General features: G+C 43.6%; 1 long non-coding RNA gene across 3 annotated transcripts in view; it reads left to right on the plus strand.

The window, feature by feature from the left end:
* LOC133489930 (uncharacterized) overlaps positions 1-7899 on the plus strand; it is a 101753-nt gene extending 93854 nt beyond the window's left edge. For all 3 annotated transcript variants that reach the window (XR_009792053.1, XR_009792051.1, XR_009792052.1), the window contains one exon: positions 1335-7899. This is a non-coding gene — a long non-coding RNA (uncharacterized LOC133489930). The remainder of the gene's footprint in view (positions 1-1334) is intronic.
* The last annotated feature ends 14048 nt before the right edge of the window (positions 7900-21947 follow it).

Genomic DNA, 21947 nt, shown 5'->3' on the forward strand with positions numbered 1-21947 from the left:
TACAAGTGACTGTGGACTTCCGGAAACATCCTTCGCCAAAGGTACCCCTCACACTGCACAACTGCAGTCAGTCAACTGTGTCAGTTGTCAAGAACTTCAAGTACCTGGGAATTACAGTCTCTCAGGACCTGAAGTGGGAGGCTTACATAAGACGTTATCCTCAAAAAGGCCCAGCAGAGGATTTACTTCCTGTGGCTGCTGAGGAAGCAGGAGCTGTTGAGGTACTGTAGTTCAAGACTGCAGTCCTTGAATTAGTTCTGTGTTCATCCATCACAGTCTTGTTTGGTGTGGCTACGGAGAATGACAATATCTGACTGCAACGGACACTTTAGACTGGAAATAAGTAGGGGTGAGACTCACGTTATGTTTAATATCTACACTATTTATCAATGTCGGACAGTGTATTTGGAACCTGGGCCTTCAGTGGAGATTTAAGTGACCCAATCCAGCCCTTAATACCACTATTATCACAACGCAGTTTTACAAAATGTACAAAAACGCAATATAACAATGCGTGGCATTACAGAGAGAGAGTTTTTAATTGAGTATTTATCATTATTTATTTGACCACTAACTTAGCAATTGTTTCACGGCATCTTTCACTATCCATCCATCCATTTTCTGAGCCGCTTATCCTCACAAGGGTTGCGGGCGTGCTGGAGCCTATCCCAGCTATCTTCGGGCAGCAAGCGGGGTACACCCTGAACTGGTTACCAGCCAATCGCAGGGCATCTTTCACTACTTAATGTCAAATGAAACATTAATAACACACAGGTACTGGGTATTGTTAACAGGGCACTTATACTTACTTCTGTGTTGCTACTCATTTGTCATTAAAGCACTCAGCCAAACAAATTTATAATCCTGTACACACACTATCTTTTACTAACTGCATCGCAAGTTTTGCTCGTCCGGTCATTGTGACATTACCACCCATGCACAAATCACGTGACAGCTCAAATAACAATGATACACAAATGAACATGAAACAAAAAATGCTGAGGGGTAAAGTACGTCATATTCAAAATGCTAGCAAGATTTTAATGCAGCCTCACTCCCCCTCCCTCCGAGTCTCTGGCCGAAGCCACGCCCTTCATCGGCGTGCACGCGTAAGTCTTCAGCTGGCTTTCCCGTGGTCACCTTATAGCAAGTTTGGAATTTTTGTGTCTTTCACCGGTAAGTAAAAAGTCATGGCATTCTCATTTAAGCGTTATCAGCATGTATGTTACATTTGATTGATTAGCTGCTTATTTAGCAACAACTAGCTTTGATAAAAACCTATATAAATTCTCCACATTGTGGTATAGAGGCAATTTATATCCTTTGTTGTTCAGAGTTTCCAATAGGAGAGCTCAGCTATTGGTGACCCCGGCCGACGACAACCTCTGGCCGAGTACATCTCTGGCTAGCAGACGAGGAGGTACGCTATGCACTAGATAATACTCACATGATTTGTACACATGCATTTACACACAAACACATTTTTAGAAAAAGTGTAAAGCACAGACGAAAGCAAATTGTGTCAACTACCATGATTCCTGCTAAAAAATTGTACCAAAACTTCCCAATTGTCATATGTAAAAAATGTCAAGTTGTCGCAAAAACAAACCAAACCCATTTTCATAGTAACTTGAAAAATAGCTGAACAAACTATTATCTTTGACTTCTGCTTTCAAAATTTGTTATCCATCAATTTGTTGTGTATGTATAGGTAATATAATGTGCCAATTAAACATTTATTTCCAGTCATAATAGCCATCTGAGGAAAATCGTAACTACAATGTGGCTTGTGAATTTTTTTTATTTAACACCCTTCCATGTAAATGTATCTGTAAAAGAATGGAAACAGAAAAAAAGGTACCGTATTGCATCATTAATTTTTCTGATGGAATGGGTATGAAGGATTTTTTTAAATACTCAGAAATAAAGAAAGAATCAGAAAGAATAGATACAATATTTGTAATGGAAAGCCAATTTCACAAACACAAAATCAAATCACCATAATGTCTTGCTTTACAGGAGAGAGTTGACAGACTGAGTTTAGAGTAATCACATATTGTGTTAAAGAAATTTCTATGATGTGACCCCAGCTCCATGTTTTGACATCCTCGAGGAGATATCTGGGGAAGCTCCTCTGACCCTTTGCAAAAAGGATGGAAATGGCTGTAGTGAACACTTTCTTCCAGAAGAGGCAGGAACATAGGGTGACCTACAAGTGCGGAGGTAGAAGCATGCAGGTGGATTACATCCTGTGCAGACGATGTAATCTGAAGGAGGCTACTGACTGTAAAGTAGTGGTAGGGGAGAGTGTGGCAAGACAGCATAGGATCGTGGTGTGTAAAATGACTGGTGGTAGGGAGGAAGATTAAGAAGACAAAGGCAGAGCAGAGAGCCATGTGGTGGAAGCTGAGAAAGGAAGAGTGTTGTGCTGCTTTTTGGGTAGAGGTGAGACAGGCTCTTGGTGGACAGGAGGAGCTTCCAGAAGACTGGACCACTGCAGCCAAGGTGATCGGAGAGGCAGGGAGGAGAGTATTTGGTGTATCTTCTGGTAGGAAAATGGAGAAGGAGACTTGGTGGTAGAATCTCAAAGTCCAGGAAATCATACAAGGAAAGAGGTTAAGAAGAAGTGGGACAGTGAGAAGACTGAGGAGAGGTGAAAGGAATATATGTGACATAGGGCGAAGGTAGAGGTGGCAAAGGCCAAGCAAGAGGCATATGATGACATGTATGCCAGGTTGGACACTGAAGAAGGAAAAAAGATTTATACAGGTTGGCCAGGCAGAGGGATAGAGATGGGAAGGATGTGCAGCTGATTAGGGTGATTAAGGATAGAGATGGAAATGTGTTGACTGGTGCCAGCAGAGTGCTGGATAGATGGAAAGAATACTTTGAGGAGTTGATGAATGAGGAAAATCAGAGAAGAGTAGAAGAGGCAAGTGTGGTGGACCAGGAAGTGGCAATGATGAGTAAGGGGGAAGTTAGAAGGCACTAAAGAGGATGAAAAATTTAAAGGCAGTTTGTCCTGATGACATACCTTTGGAGGTATGGAAGCATCTAGATGTGGCTGTGGAGTTTTTGACCAGCTTGTTCAACAGAATTCTACCGGGTGAGAAGATGCCTGAGGAATGGAGGAAAAGTGTGCTGGTGCCCATTTTTAAGAACAAAGGTGATGTGCAGAGTTGTGGGAACTATAGAGGAATAAAGTTGATGAGCTACACAATTAAGTTATGAGAAAGAGTAGTGGAGGCTAGACTCAGGACAGAAGTGAGTATTTGCGAGCAACAGTAGTGTTTCATGTCTAGAAAGAGTACCACAGATGCATTATTTGCCCCGAGGGTGTTGATGGAAAAGTACAGAGAACGTCAGAAGGAGCTACATTGTGTCTTTGTACTTGTAGATCTAGAGAAAGCCTATGACAGAGTTCACAGAGAGGGACTGTGATACTGCATGCGGAAGTCTGGAGTGACATAGAAGTATGCTAGAATAGTACAGAACAGTGGTGAGGTGTGCTGTAGGTGTGACAGAGGACTTAAAGGTGGAGGTGGGACTGCATCAGGGATCAGCCTTGAGCCCCTTCCTGTTTGCAGTGGTGATGGATAGGCTGACAGATGAGGTTAGACTGGAGTCCCCGTCAACCATGATGTTTGCAGATGACATTGTGATCTGCAGTGAAAGCAGGGAGCCAAGGTTCGATGTTTTGGAGACAAAGTTAGAGAGAGCAGACTTGGATGGTTTGGACACATCCAGAGGAGAGAGAGTCATTATATTGGTAGGAGGATGATGAGGATGGAGCTGCCAGCCAAGAGAGCTCGAGGAAGACCAAAGAGAAGGTTGATGGATGTCGTGAGGGAAGACATGAGGGCTGTTGGTGTTCGAGAGGAGGATGCAGGAGATAGGCTCTCATGGAAAAGGATGACGCGCTGTGGCAACCCCTAAAGGGACAAGCCGAAAGGAAAAGAAGAAGTACTCACCATAGATGCTGATTTACAGATAAAATCCACCCCCTTTTCTTCTACCGTATTTTCACAATCACAAGGCGCACCGCATTTAAGGATAGATGATTCTTTACTGTGTACACTCGCGTGCGCCGGCTGGCAGTGATCAACATGTAATGCGTGAGACGTTATTTCATTAGTTTTATTTTGTTGAAAAACGTCTTTCGGTCTGAAACCGAAAATAAATTTCGGTGCATCACTAATTTCAAAGATCAATTTAAAAAATACAAATAAAATAACAAGTGTATTAAAATGCTTCACTGTCACTATTTTCATTTATTGTTTAAAAAAAAGTCAGTCAAGCGGAGCGCTCATCACACAACATTTATAGATTTTGGAACTAGGTGCACACAGAAGGCGCGCCGCATTATAAGGCGCCCCGTCCATTTTGGGGAAAATGTAAGACTTTTAAGTGCGCCTCATATGGCGGCACGGTGGACGACTGGTTAGAGCGTCTGCCTCAGAGTTATGAGGTCCGGGGTTCAACCCCTGACCCCGCCTGTGTGGAGTTTCCATGTTCTCCCCGTGCCTGCGTGGGTTTTCTCTGGGCACTCCGGTTTCCTCCCACATCCCAAAAGCATGCATGGTAGGTTAATTGAAGCCTCTAAATTCCCTGTAGGTGTGAATGTGATTGCGAATGGTTGTTTGTTTGTATGTGCCCTGCGATTGGCTGGCATCCCATACATCCCATGTTGCGACTCTTTACTTCAGCTTCCTGTGCTTGCTTCTTGAATGAAGTTGAATTTGAAGGTGTGACAGCATTCTTCCCACCTCCCTCTTCTGCACTGTCTCCATGCCATACTCCTGATCACGCTTTTATCTCATCACCCGCAGTAACCTCTCCATTTTATTGTCCTGCCACTGCTATCTGTCTCTTTGTGGCTCTGATGAGGGTCACAGGGTTAGCCAGGGAGGGGGCTTGTCATTAGCTGAGTGTGTGTATAGATGTGTGCAGGTGAAGTTTGTACATGTCCACTCCAGATAACAACAGTCTTTAATGATCAGTGTGAGGAGTTTGGAGCAAAAGAAGATGAGCAGATCCTTTAAGGTAATTTTCTACAAGAATAGATTGTATTATATATATATACATATATATATATTAGCATCCATCCATCCACCCATTTTCTGTACCTCTTTTCCTCACACGGGTCGCGGGCGTGCTGGAGCCTATCCCAGTTATCTCCGGGCGAGAGGCGGGGTACACCCAGAACTGGTCGCCAGCCAATCGCAGGGCATATATATACATACATATATTCATTATGGTCGCCTGAAAGTGAAAAACAATGTAACAAATTGTGAAACACTTTTACATTGCAGAAAACACATTAACAAAAGCAGAAACACTTTTACAAAGGACCAAACAAATTACAATTGAGAAAAAACGGAACGGGAACGTTACATTTCACAGACAGAAATCCCACGCCTTTTCTCGGCAAGACCCGCCCCGCTTCAACATGATTGGCTCCTGCATCGCGTGAAGGGTGGGCTACGCAGATGTTACAAGATATCCATCCCAAATATAATTTAAAAAAACAAAAAAATTATTATGGTTGGGTTTAGGACTAGGGTTGGGGTTAAGGCAGTTTCGGATGAGTTAAGGTTAGGATTATGCTGGTTAAGGCTGACGTACACAGCACCGCCGCCGAACCCGACTGAACTATGGCACAGTGTGCGTGGTTTGGCAACTGTTTCATTGAGCAGCCGACCGGTCGGCCACTGGATTTGACACGATTCAAAATTATAATCTCTTTTGCACGGTGTATTCACGTCCCAGTTTACATTCAATCAAAATGCACAGAAGCTTTCGCCTACGGTGAAAATACATTTCCGGGTTTGCGAGCCGCGCCGCCGCGTTGCCTCGGCTCAAGCCATATAAATAATACGTAAAGCGTCAAATGTTGTTTTACATCAATACTAACCTATATTCATAATGTATAATGCGCCTGTGCATGAAAAAGCGAAGTTTGTGACCAGAATGTACGTTCAAATGACTGGAGCAGGCAGCTTCCTTTCAAATATCCACACTTTCCCTTTAATTCTTGCCAGCATCCTCTCTCTTTAACAATCTGCTTCTTCCTTAACTCTAAAGCTATCTTTTTATGGTTTAAGAAATGTGATCAAGTACAATATATTATACAGGAAGTCCCCGATTTACGAACGAGTTCCGTTCCTACGGTGGCGACGTACCCCGAATTTCCGCGTGAATCGGATTTCACCGTTAAAGTCGGAATTTACGTCGAAATACTTCGTATAAAGAAACTAAAATACATTAAAATAAAAAAAAATAACCTGCTGTACTTACCATTACTGCTGAGAGGTGGATGGAGCCACTTGACCATGAAGTAGTAGACCACGTAAAGTGACGGAGGGGGGTCAGCGGATGCTGAGGTGCAAAGTGCGAAGAGTTCGCCACCAATCGCTATAGACCTCCAAACTTCATGTGGCCTTTAGATTAGCCCAAGACCAATGCGCAGAGAGCCTCATGGAATGGGTTTCCATGGCTGAGCAGCTGCATCCAGGCCACATATCACCAAGTGCAATGCAAAGCATCAGATGCAGTGGTCTAAAGCTCTCCGCCACTGGACTGGAGTGATGAATCACGCTTCTCCATCTGACAATCTGATGGACGAGTCTGAGTTTGGCAGGTGGCAAGAGAACGGTACTTGTCTGACTGCATTGTGCCAAGTATAATGTTTGGTGGAGGGGGGATTATGGTGTGGGTTTGTTTTTTAGGGACTGGGCTTGGCCCCTTAGTTCCAGTGAAAGAAACTCTGAATACTTCAGTATACCAAGAGATTTTGGACAATTCCATGCTCCCAACCTTGTGGGAACAGTCCTTCCATTTCTAACATGGCTGCGCACCAATGCACAAAGCAAGGTCCACAAATACATGAATGACATAGTCTGGTGTGGATGAACTTGACTGACCTCCACAGAGTCCTGACTTCAACCCGATAGAATACCTTTGGGATGAGTAAGAGCAGAGACTGAGAGCCAGGCCTTTTTGTCCAACATCAGTGTGTGACCTCACAAATACGCTTCTGGAAGAATGGTCAAAAATTCCCATAAACACACTCGTGAACCTTGTGGACAGCCTTCCCAGAGGAATTGAAGCTGTTATAGCTACAAAAGGTGGACCGACGTAATATTGAACCCTATGGATTAGGAATAGGATGTCACTTAAATTCATATGTGAGTCAAGGCAGGTCAGTGAATACTTTTGGCAATATAGTGTATTCAGCACTGATATGTTATATAGATTCATTAAACACTTGGGAAAGTACTTTTCAGAATGCAAATTCCTGCCTAAATTTCCCCATCACTTTAAACTGCTTAAATTTCTGGAAGTCACTGCACCATTTTTACAATTGTCACTGTACCAGATTATCACGCTATTAGACATTTCAAACTGCACTAAATTGCTAGAGGACTCAAACATCATTTGTACAATTGTCACAAAAAAAAAAAAAAAAAAAAAAAGTATCAGCATTACCACACTAACAGTCACCTTTAATTGCTCAGTGACTCTCCATACTGGTTTTTATGTTTTTATGTTTCAAAAGTATTTTTTTGTCAAATGACTGTCTGTTGTCATTCTAGAGCAGCTCCAACTACCGGAAATAAATTCCTTGTGAGTTTTTGACATAATTGGCAAATAAAGATGATTCTGATTCTGATTGTGATACTGTCACGGCCGCTGCGCTAGTTATGATAGAACTTTTATTTTCTTAGGAGCTATTTATTTGTAAAATATACTCTGTTGCTTAGAATGCACAACAGAAGATATTTTTTTATTATTATTATTTTTACATGTTGGAAATTTCAATTAAAACATTTTTTAAAAGGCAAGAAAATGTCTCTTTTTATTGAAAAAAAAATGTAACCGTGACAGTTATTGAACTGAGCCGTGAATTTTGTGTATTGTTGCAACCCTAATATATATATATATATATATATATATATATATATATATATATATATATATATATATATATATATATATATATGTTGTCCATTTTACATTGTTTAGCTAGTAGATTTTATGTTCTTGATCGAGGCTGTTCCTAAAGTGCATCATGACAATAACATGTTACACACACTCAGAAACATTTCCAGTGTGTTTTTGCAGACACTCGTCAACTTTTCCTGCCTTCTGTTGCTTTCCATGCTGACTGGCGCTTCTCTCTCCGGTGCTGCGTCTACCACCATCAGCAGCAAAAACGCTGACACGGCGCCGCTCGTAAAGAAAAGAAAAAAAAAAAAAAAAAAAAACACCATCCAGAGGCGTCCACCTTCCAGCCAGTTTGGCTACTCTAATGCTGTCCACGAACGTGGTTTCAAAGATTATCCATCCAGTTACTTTCTTTCCCACTTGTCCTTGTCAGGGCTAGGGGTTAGTCTTTCAGACTTTCAGCGAGAGGTGAGGTACAATCTGGATTGGCTGCAAGGCAAATGCAGGGCATACAAAAATAATGTTAAAATGTACACACATTAGTTTGAACCGATATAACAAAATTAATCTACAGGACTGTTTTGAGTCTAGACTGCGTGTGCAATTTGAGGGTGTGTGTGTTCACTTATTGTGCAGGCCGGTAATGAGAGACACTTGGCTAGTGCCGCCACCGTTGCCGGGCCTGTTTGTTTAGGTGTTGGTGCCCTGAGCGTGTGTATTTACAGCCATGTGTAGGCGTATGTCGATGCCACTATTTGTTCAGCTTCTCCTGCTTTCTCAAGGTTGCCTCATCACAGTACATTTGTGTGAATGTGTTTGCCAGAGGGAACAGAATCCATAGCAAACATGTGCTCTCCCAGCTGGAATTGGAGAATGAATGAACAGATTGACAGTTGGTACATTTGCACAAAAGAAAACCAAACCTTTACATTAAATTCACTGAAAGTAGACTTTTAAAATGCATGTAAACACTCTTATCTGACCCTGTTTGACTTGGATTTCAAAGTTGGAGTAACATTCTCAGACTACACAATTGGAAACTAAATTCCTGTTGCATGTATATACTTCCATCCATCACACTGCGTCCATCTGATTAGGTGACAGCTCTTCCCATTTTCTTGACTTCCGACAGCAGCCACAGATGGTGGCTCACATCTCTGTTCTAATTCATCTCAAAGGTTGTACAACACATTCAAACCAAGCATCACTGCAAAAAAAGCAAATCTTACCATGTGAATTTGTCTTATTTCTCATGAAAACATCTTACTGTACTTATTTTAAGACATTTCTGACTTTTTTCAAAATTTTCAGCAAGATGAAAAGACTTGTTTGAAGATAGAAGATCTTATTTTAAGAGTTTTTTTCAATTAAAACAAATTTTTTTTCTTGAAAATAAATGGAATATAATCTGTCAATGCATGAATTGAGTCGATAAGATTCTTAAAACATGATCTTCTAACGTCAATTTTATCTATTCTTCTTGCTGAAAATTTAGTAAACAAGTCAAAACTGTCTTAAAATAAGTACAGTCAGATGTTTTCACTAGAAATGAGATAAATTCACAGGGAAAGCGTTGCGTTTTTGCAGTACCTTTATGGACCTTACTGTGTGGTCATACTGGAACAGATTTGGACCTTCCCGAAAATGTTGCCACATAATTGTATGCACAGAATTGTCAAATGAAGAATTAAGATTCGTAGTATATTAAATATCGTAATGCCATCGATAGTGGTCAAGTGTACTTTATTCGCTTTAGTCCACTTGCGGCAACACAAGAACATTGCAACATCGAGCTGCTGTTGGCTACAACTCACGCCAAAAAGCCCCGTCTTTTTCCGACTCCCCTCTATTTCCGCTGACCTCACCTCTTCATCCCTGCTCGCTCTCTTATAGGTATACACTCATAATTACAGACTACAGATATTACAATATTATTCTACACAAACAGCTAAAAGACACACACGCTCCCCAGCACGTGGAGACGATGGAGAGGAGTTGCCACAAATTGCTGTGAAAAAGCTGCACTTCCATTCCTCATTCTGTCTGAATAGGAAAGGCATAAAAGGCCTTTTCTCCACCCCGTCATGCCAGGCAACTCCCAGCGGCCTCTCTGTTGACACAGCCACCACAATGGTAGGTAAAGGCCCCCCATTATGACACTAACCCCGGGCCCGGTCATGGCCCTGCAGGCTTATCCAGTGCACAGCAGCCAGCACTGGCCAAAACCCACTTCAATATCAGCTTGCATGTATAAGACTAAACCCTCTGCCCCCAGCTGCATTGTTCAGCATTATTCTGCCCCAACAATGGGAAATCACACTTTGAAAGTCATTTTCAAAAAGGGGGAAGCCAATCAAAAATTATTGTTTCTCTTTGGCTGAGCGGCCTGCCCCTCCCAAAAGCGCTGGTTTCATTCACAGCCATTATACAGACAAATTAAATAAAAGCGAGTATGGGGTCGGAGGAGGGCTGAGAGTTTTGCTGACATTCGGCAGCAGCATTTGGGCTCAGGAGGATGTCTCGGGAGTGAGAGGAGAGGGAAGCATTGAAGGATGTTGATTCAAATAACACTCCGTGGCTTCTCAAATTGCAGCTGTACACAACTTCAACAACAAATTTGAAGCAACAGATGGCAACTGTGTGGAATTAGCTCTTAGCTGTTTTCTGATCCAGGTGGTGATAACTTCATGATGGAGGCCTGCTAAGAAGAGGGAAGGTATGTTGCTACATCACGTGTGTGTGTGTGTGTGTGTGTGTGTGTGTGTGTGTGTGTGCGTGTGTGTGTGCGTGTGTGTGAGAGATGTGGCTGAAACCTACTCTGTAATGATCAGCTGTATTTAAATTTTGCCCGTCTGCGCTACCACTACTTCTGCAAAGAACACTCACACACAAGGACCAAAAGGACATTTGAACACTGGCTATAAAAAATGCTGCTTAGGATTATTGAATGTTTTAGAGTAGCCCTGTGATGAGTTTTTAAGATGAGTTATTCCATTAATTTGTGTGAATGGTAATGTAGCATGTTTCCTACAATTGATTTATTGCTTCATCGCTAATTTGTCTAAATATTATTTGCACATGGATTTGATTTTCAGTCTTGTTTCTATCCTGTGTTGATCAAGCCAGCAATCGCGCCTATTGTCAAATATTCAGCAGAGCAGATGTGAGGCTGAGTGAGGGAGGGAGCAAAAAAGGTTGCTGATGAGATGGAGAAAAGGGCAGTTGGAGGTGCGTCACTCTTTGGGAGCTTTGAAAGCCAGAGAGCTTGGCAAGGAGCTTGACCCCATTTAGGATGAGCGAGAGAGCTCTGGAGCAACTCAGGGGAGAGGGGGGCTGGGGGTGGGTGCTCCTCAGACCTGCACTCAAAAGGCCCTCTGCAGGAAGTCCTCATTCTTCCTCCTCTACAGCAGCAGCAGCGCTAGTAGCAAAATGCCCAATTTAGCATGTGGGAGGAAGGGAAGGAGGGAGGGAAGGGAGTAAGAGGAGGACCCCATCCTATTAGCTGGGTGGGGGTGTAACATCCAAACTCAGAGGTAAATGTCAGCAAGAACACAAGCATTAGTGTATTTTCTCATTTATTTGTGTGAGCAAACCTTGTAATCCACTCATCGTGTGACACTTGACAGGAGAAGCTTAACAACTGCTTTTCGCCACTTGATGTGATGGATGTAACAAACCACATCCCTCACAATATCTTCCAGACTTGAAATGATTACTGATGCTATGAAAGACCAAGAGAAGTGAGTTTTATTTTACAGGCATTGTTGATACAAAGATACAGCAGTTCACATACAAATATAAAATAAACTGACACAGTATAATCGCAAAGTATGTGAAATAAGTAATGGTAATGTTTGTCGTAATGGACACCACATACCTCATTAGAAGGCAAATATGTAAGGTAAATAATGCAAAAGTTAAGAAGAAATTACAGCAAAGTGAGAAAACTATAATAAACTCATAAATAACTATTAAAGTGCCACGAAACAGGCCCAAAAAATGTCTTGTAAATTTGACACAGCACAGAAAAGAGTAATGTTAACAAGCCGGACAATGAATGAATGGATAAAAAATTGTGTCAAAATGGTCAAGAATTAGACGTTCTTTGAGCTTCCAGATGCTGTGGGCGTATTGCTGGGTGCTCAGAAAATCCCCCGAACTTTTAGCTGTCCATCAAATACTTCCTTCCATCATGCCATCACGGCCCCTCTTTGTTTCCGTTTAAATTTAGCGGGTCGTTAATTGATGGAGGGACTTGTCAGCCACGACGCATCACCGGGATGGGGCGGTTAATGCTATGGACAGCCGGAAGATTTTTTTCGCCCCTCCTCTTCCTCGCCCACAATGCGAGTGGCTGAAATTGCTTCACCGTTGCGCTGGACCTTTGCTGTCTACTGTAACCGCTGTCAGGCTGACATAGGGTGCCGGGGTGGCAGATCTTGTGCGGTTCGCCTTTGCTTTACAATGCAAAGGGGCAGAGGCAGACTGCAGAGACATTGCAGCCCAAATAACACATTACACTTTAATGAAGATGTTTTTTTGTTCGAGTTGTGGGCATACTTTGATGGCTAACTGCACGCTATACTGGTAGAAATGGGTCCATTAATAATGAAGACGTGGCAATTCTGCAGAATTGGGGCACTTTAACCTCAACCTCAAACAACACCTGTTATCCATTTTAAATCTGCTATTCCAATCATGTCACTTTCTTATAAAAAGAAAATAAGTCATAAATAACTCTTTTTTTTTAACATATCAGTATTTCTGAGCAGGCGGAGACAGATATATTGTGATGGACAGTTTATTTAGGAAGGTAATGGAGGTGGGCCTGGGTGCATTGGCAGGCAGTGGCATGGACAGGCGGCTGGCTTGGCGGGAGGAATGACGTGGATCAGGAACACGGGGGAATACTGGGAACAAGGAGAGACACAGGAGTCAAAAAGGGAAACAAGGAACAGTGTGGCTTACGTGAGGTAGGTGGGCCGTGGTACCGCTGGAATAATTTCCGGGAACAGGCAGGCCTATATGTAGGCGGTGATGATGTCTGATTGTTGACAAGTGCGTGGCTTGAGGAAGGTGCTGAAAGAGAGGGGAGGGGAGAGAGGGGGGGTGAGAGGGCGCAAAGCCCCAGCCAGGCTCCAAAGGTGTGCAGGTGGAGACAGGCTTAAGCAAAGAGATGTGGAATGTGGGGAGAATTTTCAAGGACTGTGGAAGTTTCAATTGGACGTTAAGTGGGATTGATGATTTTGGTAATGGGGAAAGGACCAACGACCAACAGAGCTTACGGGACTCTGTTTGAAGTGGGAGGTCGTGGGAAGAAAGCCAGACGGATTGACCCACCTTGTATTCGGGTGTCGGGGAGCGATGACGGTCCGCGAGCTGCTTGTTGTGTGCCACGGACCGGGTCAACACCGCCAGGACATCCTCCCACACCGCCTTGACTCTCTGGAGGTGATCCTGTACGGTGGGAACTGCCACTGCCTGCTCCTGTACTTTGAATAGTGGGGGTTGGAAACCATAGCAAGCCATGAATGGGGACATACTGGTAGCGGAGCTGATGAGGGAGTTCTGAGCGTATTCGATCCATGAGAGGAATGTACTCCATGAGGAGGGGTTGCGTGCGGCCACACAGCGTAGAACCGATTCCAGGGATTGGCTGGCCCCCTCCGTCTGGCCGCTGGTCTGCGGATGATACCCCGAGGATAAGCTGTCTACTACACCCACTGCCTTGCAGAATTCCTTCCAGACCTGAGAAGAAAACTGGGGACCTCGATCGGAGACAATGTCGATGGGTATACCATGTAGTTTAAACACATGCAAGACAAGGAGGTTAGCAGTTGACAGGGCGGACAGGAGTTTGGGGAGGGCACATAATGGACACATTTTGAAAAGCAATCGATGAAAGTGAGAATGACTGAGTTACCTTCTGAGGGGGGCAGGCCGGTAATGAAGTCCACGGTGATGTGAGACCAAGGGCGTCTTGGAATTGGGAAGTGGTGCAACAGGCCAGCTGGGGGCAGGTGTGAAGACTTCCCTCGGGCGCAGACGGAGCAGGCATGGATGAATTCACGGGTATCTTTGATAAGGCTGGGCCACCAGAAATGCTGCTGGATGACATGGGTAGTACGGGTGATACCAGGGTGACAAGTGAGTTTAGAGTTGTGGGCCCACTGTAGGACTTCAGAACATGCAGAATACTGTACAAACAGGTGATTTGGAGGCCCGGTCTTGGGATCAGGTTGGTTCTTTTGAGCCTCCTTGATCACCTGCTCAATCTTCCACGTGGCAGCTCCAATGAAACTGGAGCAAGGGAGAATGGGTTAGGGTTCTGCTGAGCTGGAGGGTGATGAGTGAATATGGGATAGGGCATCTCTCTTGGTGTTAAGGGGACCGGGACGGAAGGAGAGACTGAAATTGAACCTGCTCAGGAATAGTGCCCAGCGAGCTTGTCAGGGGTTGAGACATTTAGCGGTACGGAGGTAAGCGAGGTTTTTGTGGTCAGTCCAAATGAAAAATGGCTGTTCAGTTCCCTCCAACCAGTGCCTCCATTCCTCTAGGGCCCATATTATGGCCAGCAGCTCTTGGTTGCCGACGTCACAATTCCTCTCCGCAGGGGATAGGCGACAAGAAAAAAAAGCACAGGGTTGTAGTTTCTGAGTCGTGGTGTTCCGCTGCGAGAGGACAGCTCCAGCTCTTCAGTCCGAGGCCTCAACCTCCACCACGAACTGGAGGGAGGGGTCAGGGTGGCGCAGAATGGGAGCATTGGTGAACAGGTATTTGAGTTTATTGAATGCTTGGGAGGCTGCCGGGGTCCACTGAAAGGAGGAGCTAGTGGATGTGAGGCTTGTGAGGGGGATTGCGACCTTGCTGTAGTTGCAGATAAATCGGCGGTAGAAGTTTGCAAATCCAAGGAAGCGTTGCAGTTCTTTCCGGGTTGTAGGGATGGGCCAGTTGGTGATGGCTTGGATCTTGGCGGGGTCCGGTTGTAATTGTCCTTCTGCGATGATGCAGCCGAGGACATGTACTAAGGAGAGGTGGAATTCAAATGTTTCTGGTTTGACAAACAGACGGTTCTTGAGAAGGCGCTGGAGGACCTTGCGCACATGCATGCAGTGTTGTTCGGGGGAGCGGGAGAAGATGAGGATGTCATCAAGGTATACGAAAACGAACCGGTTGAGCATGTCATGGAGGACGTCATGGATAAATGATTGGAAAACTGCAGGGGTGTTTGTTAAGCCGAACTGGCCAACATGACCAGGTACTCAAAATGTTTGAGAGGGGTATTGATGGCGGTCTTCCATTCGTCCCCCTCTCGGATACAGATGAGATGGTAGGTGTTTCGGAGGTCCAATTTGGTGAAATTTGGAGATTGCCAAGTCCTTGCTGAAGAGGTCATGATACTCTTCGGGAATTTGTGAGAGGTCCACTGGGGCGGCACAGGGTGGTGGGTCTTCTGAATGGTAGAATGGCACAGAGCGGACTGTGGGAATGGCAATGAGGACTCCATCTTGGGATGGATAAATGAGTCCAGTCTATGGCAGGGTTGTGAAGTTGGAGCCAGGGGATACCAAGAACTAAGGAGGTCTCAGAGAAAGGAATGACAAAGAAGAAAATGCTCTCGCGGTGATTACTGGAAATGAGGAGCGTGATAGGCACTGTTTGGTGGGTGACAGGGGAAATGACTCGGCCATCCAGGGCTGTGACTTTTTTTGCGGACGGAAGTGTTTGGAGAGGGATTTGGAGATGGTGAATTATATCTTCATGAATAAAATTGTCATCGGCACTGGAATCAATAAGGGCAGTAATGGGGGTGTTATGAGCACAAACTATGATGCAAACGGGAATGGTCATACGGGAGGGAGAGCGAGGGGAAATGGAGGTTTGGCTCACCACGACGCTTTCGGTTCGCGGTGAGCCTGGTCTTTTGGTCGGAGGGGGCAAGAGGAAATAAAATGACCAGATTGACCCCAATAGATGCACAGCCGCTGGATGACACGACGCTGATGTTCCTGTGGATCTAAACGTGTTTTACCAATTTGGTGGTGATCGGGTGACAGATGCGCCCCTCTCTTCACTTGAGTGTGCAAGACATGCGGCCGCAAGTCTGATGACACAACCACAAAGTCCATCATCGAACTGTGGCATATGGTGTCCTGGTGCCAACTGCCCATGTGGACACCCTTATGTCTGAACATGGTGTTCGTTAGGGACAGTCCGTGACTAGCACAGATGTCCAATAACAGAACACCGTTCGGGTTCTGATCGGAGGGGGGGTCATTCTTCCCAATCACGCCCGTCCAGGTCTCAATGTAATTGCCCACGTGAAGTCCACCAGTAGAACGAGGGAGTTCCCAGTGGGAGTACGCTCCAGCATCCCCTCCAAGAAATCCAAAAAGGCTGGGTACTCTGAGCTGCTGTTTGGTGCATAGGCAAAACAACCTTCAGGACCCGTCCCCCCACCCAAAGGTGAAGGGAGGCTACCATTTTGTCTACTGGGATGAAATCCAATGTAAAAGTACTGAGCCGGGGGGAAATCAGTATGCCCACACCTGCTTGACGCCTCTCACCATGGGCAACTCCAGAGTGGAAGACAGACCAACCCTTCTCGAGAAGACTGGTACCGGAGCCCAAGCTGTGTGTTGAGGTCAGTCTAGGTATGTTCAGTCGGAATTTCTCGACCTCGCACACCACCTCAGGCTCTTTCCCTGCCAGAGAGATGACGTTCAACGTCCCTAAAGCCAACTTCTTCTTCTACTTCACCAAGGTCCCTGCCTTTAGTCATCACCAGCTCACGCAGCACCTGACCCCTTTGGCCCCTCCCACAGGTGGGGAGCCCATGGGAAGGGGAACACACGTTGCCTTTTTGGGCTGTGCCCATTCGGGCTCCATGGATGCAGGCCCCGCCACCAGGCGCTTGCCATTGAGCCCCACCTCCAGGGGGGGGAGGGGCAGAGACCCGCCTCCGGGTAAGGGAAAACATGGTTGAATATTTTTTGTCTTCACATGGGGGTCTTTGAGCCATGCTTTGTCTGGACCTTCACTGAGGACCTGTTGGCCATGGGTAACCCTGCCAGGGGAAAAAGCCCCAGACAACTAAGCTTGTAGGATCATTGGGACACATAATCCCCTCCACCACGATAAGGTGACGGTTCCAGAAGGGTTAGCAGTAATGCATTCTCTCAAATAGGTGACATTTGCCTGTTACTTTCTCAAAATAAGCTTACATTTCTCTCTCCCCCCCCCCCCCACGTCTAAATCTGATAATACACATTGAGCTATTGAAAATCTGTATTTGCCCTCTTTTTTTTTTTTTTTTTTTTTTTTAATTGTACTGAAACTTGGCGGCACAGTGAGTGACTGGTTATCACATCTGCCACACAGTTCTGAGGACCGGGGTTCAAATCCCGGCCCCGCTTGTGTGGAGTTTGCATGTTCTCCCTGTGCCTGCGTGGGTTTTCTCCGGGCACTCCGTTTTCCTCCCACATCCCAAAAACATGCGTGGTAGGTTGATTGAAGACTTTAAATTGGCCTTAGGTTTGAATGTGTGCGTGAATGATTGTTTGTTTATATGTGCCCTGTGATTGGCTGGCGACCAGTTCAGGGTGTACCTCGCCTCTCGCCCGAAGAGAGCTGGGATAGGTTCCGGCACGCCTGCAACCCTAGTGAGGATAAAGCGGTACAGAAAGTGGATGGATGGATTGATGTACTGAAACCTTTCATTTGAGTAACAGGGCTGAAAGTAACAGGAATGAGTTTTGAGCATAGAGTTGCCAAATACATGAAATATGGACACATGGCATTTATGCTAATGGTACGAATACTAAGCAAAGCAAAGCAAATTTATTTATATAGTGCACCGGCAGACAATGTTAATCAAGGGGAGTTAAAAGCCCCATGGTGTCGGAGAGAAGTTTTTGGATTATTTTGTTTGCTTGCTGCCAACACTGTAGTCCCCATCAGTCAGTTTTGTGCTCCTCGGTGTTGTTACACTTCAGGTTGTAAGTAGTTTAGTCATTCAGGTTGTAAGTAGTTTAGTCATTTATATCTTCGTTCACTTCCTTGTTTTATTGTAATACTCCTCCCCATTAGTTTTCCGCCCACCAGCTTGATTCTTAGTTTTTTGCTTTGTTGATGTTCCTTTTTTTGACTCTCACAACAGACCTTCTGCCGTTGTTGGTTTTGGTTTAAATTTGTTCACTCTTGTTATCCACGTTGCTGTGCACCTTTTGTTAGTACCCTCGCAACGCACCATTGGCCGTCTGTATTTTGGTTGCTACTTTGTATCCCTTTTCCCTCCATTTACTCGTGCACCCTTTGTTAAGAAAATATTGTTTGGTTCATCTTCCCAGTTGTCTGGTGGTACTTTACATGAATTGACAGAACACCAGACAAATGTAAGGGCTTAGCACTAGCTAGTGAGTTACAGTATGTTGCCTCCTTCTAAACTGGATTAAAAGTATGTGCTCATGGATAGTCCAAAACATCCTCCGAAGGACCAGCAGACAACACCACACCTCTGGGCTGCTCTGTGTGTTGTATGAATTTACCGTAATATTGGTGCTAATCTTATTATCTTTTTTTATCCTCGTATGCTAGCACTCAAGTTAGCAGGCATTGGTTGTTTTAGATGGCAGTTTTATAGTAAACTACAGCTGGGAGTGACAAATAAACAACTTGAAGCAAGAACGTTATGCGAGCTTAAACTATTCATCGTACGACTGTGATTGGTGGATGATGCATGTTGGGTACCCGAGTTCTTTTGCGATTTACATGGCCAGGACATTTGCGATGTGACTATTACGGATGTGCACATTGCGATGACGATGATCAAACAATGTATCGTGCAGCCCTACTGTGTGTGTGTGTGTGTGTGTGTGTGTGCGTGTGTTTGTGTGTGTGTGTGTGTGCGTGTGTGTGTGTGTGTCCCTCAAGGGGACTATCATTGTTGATAATCCTTGCTTGGTCGACTAATCTGTTTTTGCTGGGGTTACTATACAACCCACCCATCACCCCAACAAAGACCCCCCCCCCCCCCCCCCATGCAGCCCCCCTCTACTTACCTCATTCCATCAAGGTTATGTCTTCATTCTGCCTCTTCTCTTCTTTTGATAACAATAATCTTGTTAGTGGCTTCATGTTTAACTGCTGTCCATTCGAGAATCGGACCGAATACATTGAGGGTCTTCCAACAGTTGCAGCTCTTCCTCTGTTCCCTCATCATCATCCATCCATCCATTGTCTGTGCCGCTTTATCCTCACAAGGGTCACGGGCGTGCTGGAGCCTATCCCAACTATCTTCGGGCGAGAGACGGGGTACACCCCGAACTGGTCGCCAGCCAATCGCAGGGCACATAATAAACAAACGATCATTCACACACTCGACCTCCACCGAAAGGTCCAAGCATTACAGTGTCGATTCAGACCGAATTTAGCAATTCTTTCACATACACGGACGAGAAAGCACCAAGTATTTTTGACACAATGCCCTCTGGGAGACACACAAAAAGCCATTAGTGCAAAGTGAAAGCTGATGATTCATTAGACATCAATTAGAGTACAAGGTATGATGGTTGACACACTGATTCATTTCAATATTCATTCATTTTCCATACCCCTTATCCTCACTAGGGTCGCAGGCGTGCTGGAGCCTATCCCAGCTATCTTGTGCGAGAGGCGGGATACACCCTGAACTGGTTGCCAGCTAATCACAGGGCACATAATAAACAAACAACCATTCACACTCACATTCACACCTTCGTGCAATATAGAGTCTTCAATTAACCTAGCATGCATGTTTTTGGGATGTGGGAGGAAACTGGACTACCCGGAGAAAACCCACGCAGGCACAGGGAAGAACATGCAAACTCCACACAGGCGAGGCCGGACTTGAACCCGGGTCCTCAGAACTGTGAGGCAGATGTTCTAACCAGTCATCCACTGTGCCGCGTTACAATTACAGTAAAAAGAAAAAAAACATCTGAAAATTAAGTACATAAAGATTAATATTAGCAGAAGATTACTGTAACTGTGGGCAGATTGTATGTTTTATTGTCAAAATGTCCTAGTGACAGATGCCGCAGTACAGTAGATCTGCTAAGATTTGGCTGAACTCCAGCCTCCCTTAACGTCAGTCTTTGATTCACATGTACAAATAAGGTCTTCCTCTTCCTCCGTCTCCTCCTTTGTGGATTCCCACTCTCACCCTCGCTCTTCTTCTTCTGAGTCCATTTTGGTTGAAGACAGGTGAACTCACTCGCTGCATTTTTATAGTGCTTAAACCTGATTTGTCAGAATCGGAATCAGAATCAGAATCATCTTTATTTGCCAAGTATGTCCAAAAAACACACAAGGAATTTGTCTACGGTAATTGGAGACGCTCTTGTACCACCACAGACAGTCAATTGACAGAGAACACTTTTGAGACATAAAGACATTGACAAAAACAGTCACTGAGCAATAAAGGGTTGCTAGTTATCTGGTAATTCCCAAACTAATTTCTCATAAAAAAAATAAATAAATTGCTTCTCATATGGATTTGCACTGACGTCGGTGCAGATTTTGTGCAACGATGTGTGAGAAAAGTCACCGTCACCGTGAATTGGCCGTTACGGTGTAAGAAAAATAGTTCCAAGGGATTGATGTAGAAATTTATTTGAACATATTTTATGTTTTATCAAGTCATGACCCGACAATCATTTATCAAGAGTTCCAGATATTTTTTGCATGAAGTCAATTTTCCAAAACATGGAAATAAATGTAATTTTTCATTTAATCTATTTTGTAGTTATTTCCCTTAGAATTGGTTGATTGATTGAATAATAGTACAATTAAATACATATACATTTAACAATTATTTGTTTATTTTTATGAAATAATTGGTTATGTTAATTTAGCTTAATTGTAAACGATTACATTTTAAAATGAGAAAAAAAATATTTTACATTTGTATTCATCATTATTTACATTTTATTAATTTATGTAATGAAATCATGACTTAATTCATTTATTGTGAATAAAATAAATTAAGTATTATTATTAGTTGTAGTAGTATTTTATTTTTAGTATTTTATAAACATTACTAAAATAATTGTACATATACATTTGAAATTGTAAAATTTCAGTAATTGTTTCATAAATAAGAAATATAAATTATAAAAATATAACATTCAAAATGAAATAAATAATTTAATTGGTTAAAGTTTGTTCATGTTTATTCATTTGTTATTTTGTTTTTATTCATGTATGTAATAAATAATAGTTTAATTATTATGAATACAATTAATGCATTGAAAGTTCCACATTCACTCGTGCATCAATTTCTTCTCTTTCCATCACTTCTGCTGTAGTGTTACTTTTTTTTTTCTTTTTCTTTTTTTTAATGGAATATGTTTTCATATCACTAATCGCTCGCCTTAGCACCTCCAATTCCAAGGGGGAGTAAATTGATATGTTTCTATCGGTTTCCATGCGGAATTGATATACTGGGACTCCATTGATGATGACATTTACATAGCTGTGGCCTTGCCCTATCTTAGCTCAAGGTGAGAGTACTTAGACTTAACTGAAGTAATTCAGATCAGCTGTTCTGGACTGGAATGATCCCAGTTTTTGAGTTCAGGGGAAGTCAGAATTCAGGTTTAGATTAAAAGCATTTTGTACCTGCTTGATTGATTAAATACTTCCAATCTCCAGTATTTTCTGTACTGTATATTCTTTTTCCTTTTCAAAATGTTTGTGTTTGTTATTACTGTAATTGTAACCTGTGCTGGATGTAGTATTTTACATTTGTTTGCTATATGAGTTTACAGTGTTATGCACACTATTTTAGCATGAAAACTGGGATGTTTTGTTCTCCATGCTGACGTTCAAGGATTCAAGGACTTTAATTGTCATACCAACACACATTTACACATGATAGGGCATAAAATTTGATACCCAAGGTCCCAGATTAGCCCAGTAAGTCTCAACACTTGTGAAATTTAAATAAAATAAGAAAATAA

The sequence above is a fragment of the Phyllopteryx taeniolatus genome, chromosome 1, assembly GCF_024500385.1.
Source record: "Phyllopteryx taeniolatus isolate TA_2022b chromosome 1, UOR_Ptae_1.2, whole genome shotgun sequence".
In the NCBI taxonomy this organism is placed as follows: domain Eukaryota; kingdom Metazoa; phylum Chordata; class Actinopteri; order Syngnathiformes; family Syngnathidae; genus Phyllopteryx; species Phyllopteryx taeniolatus.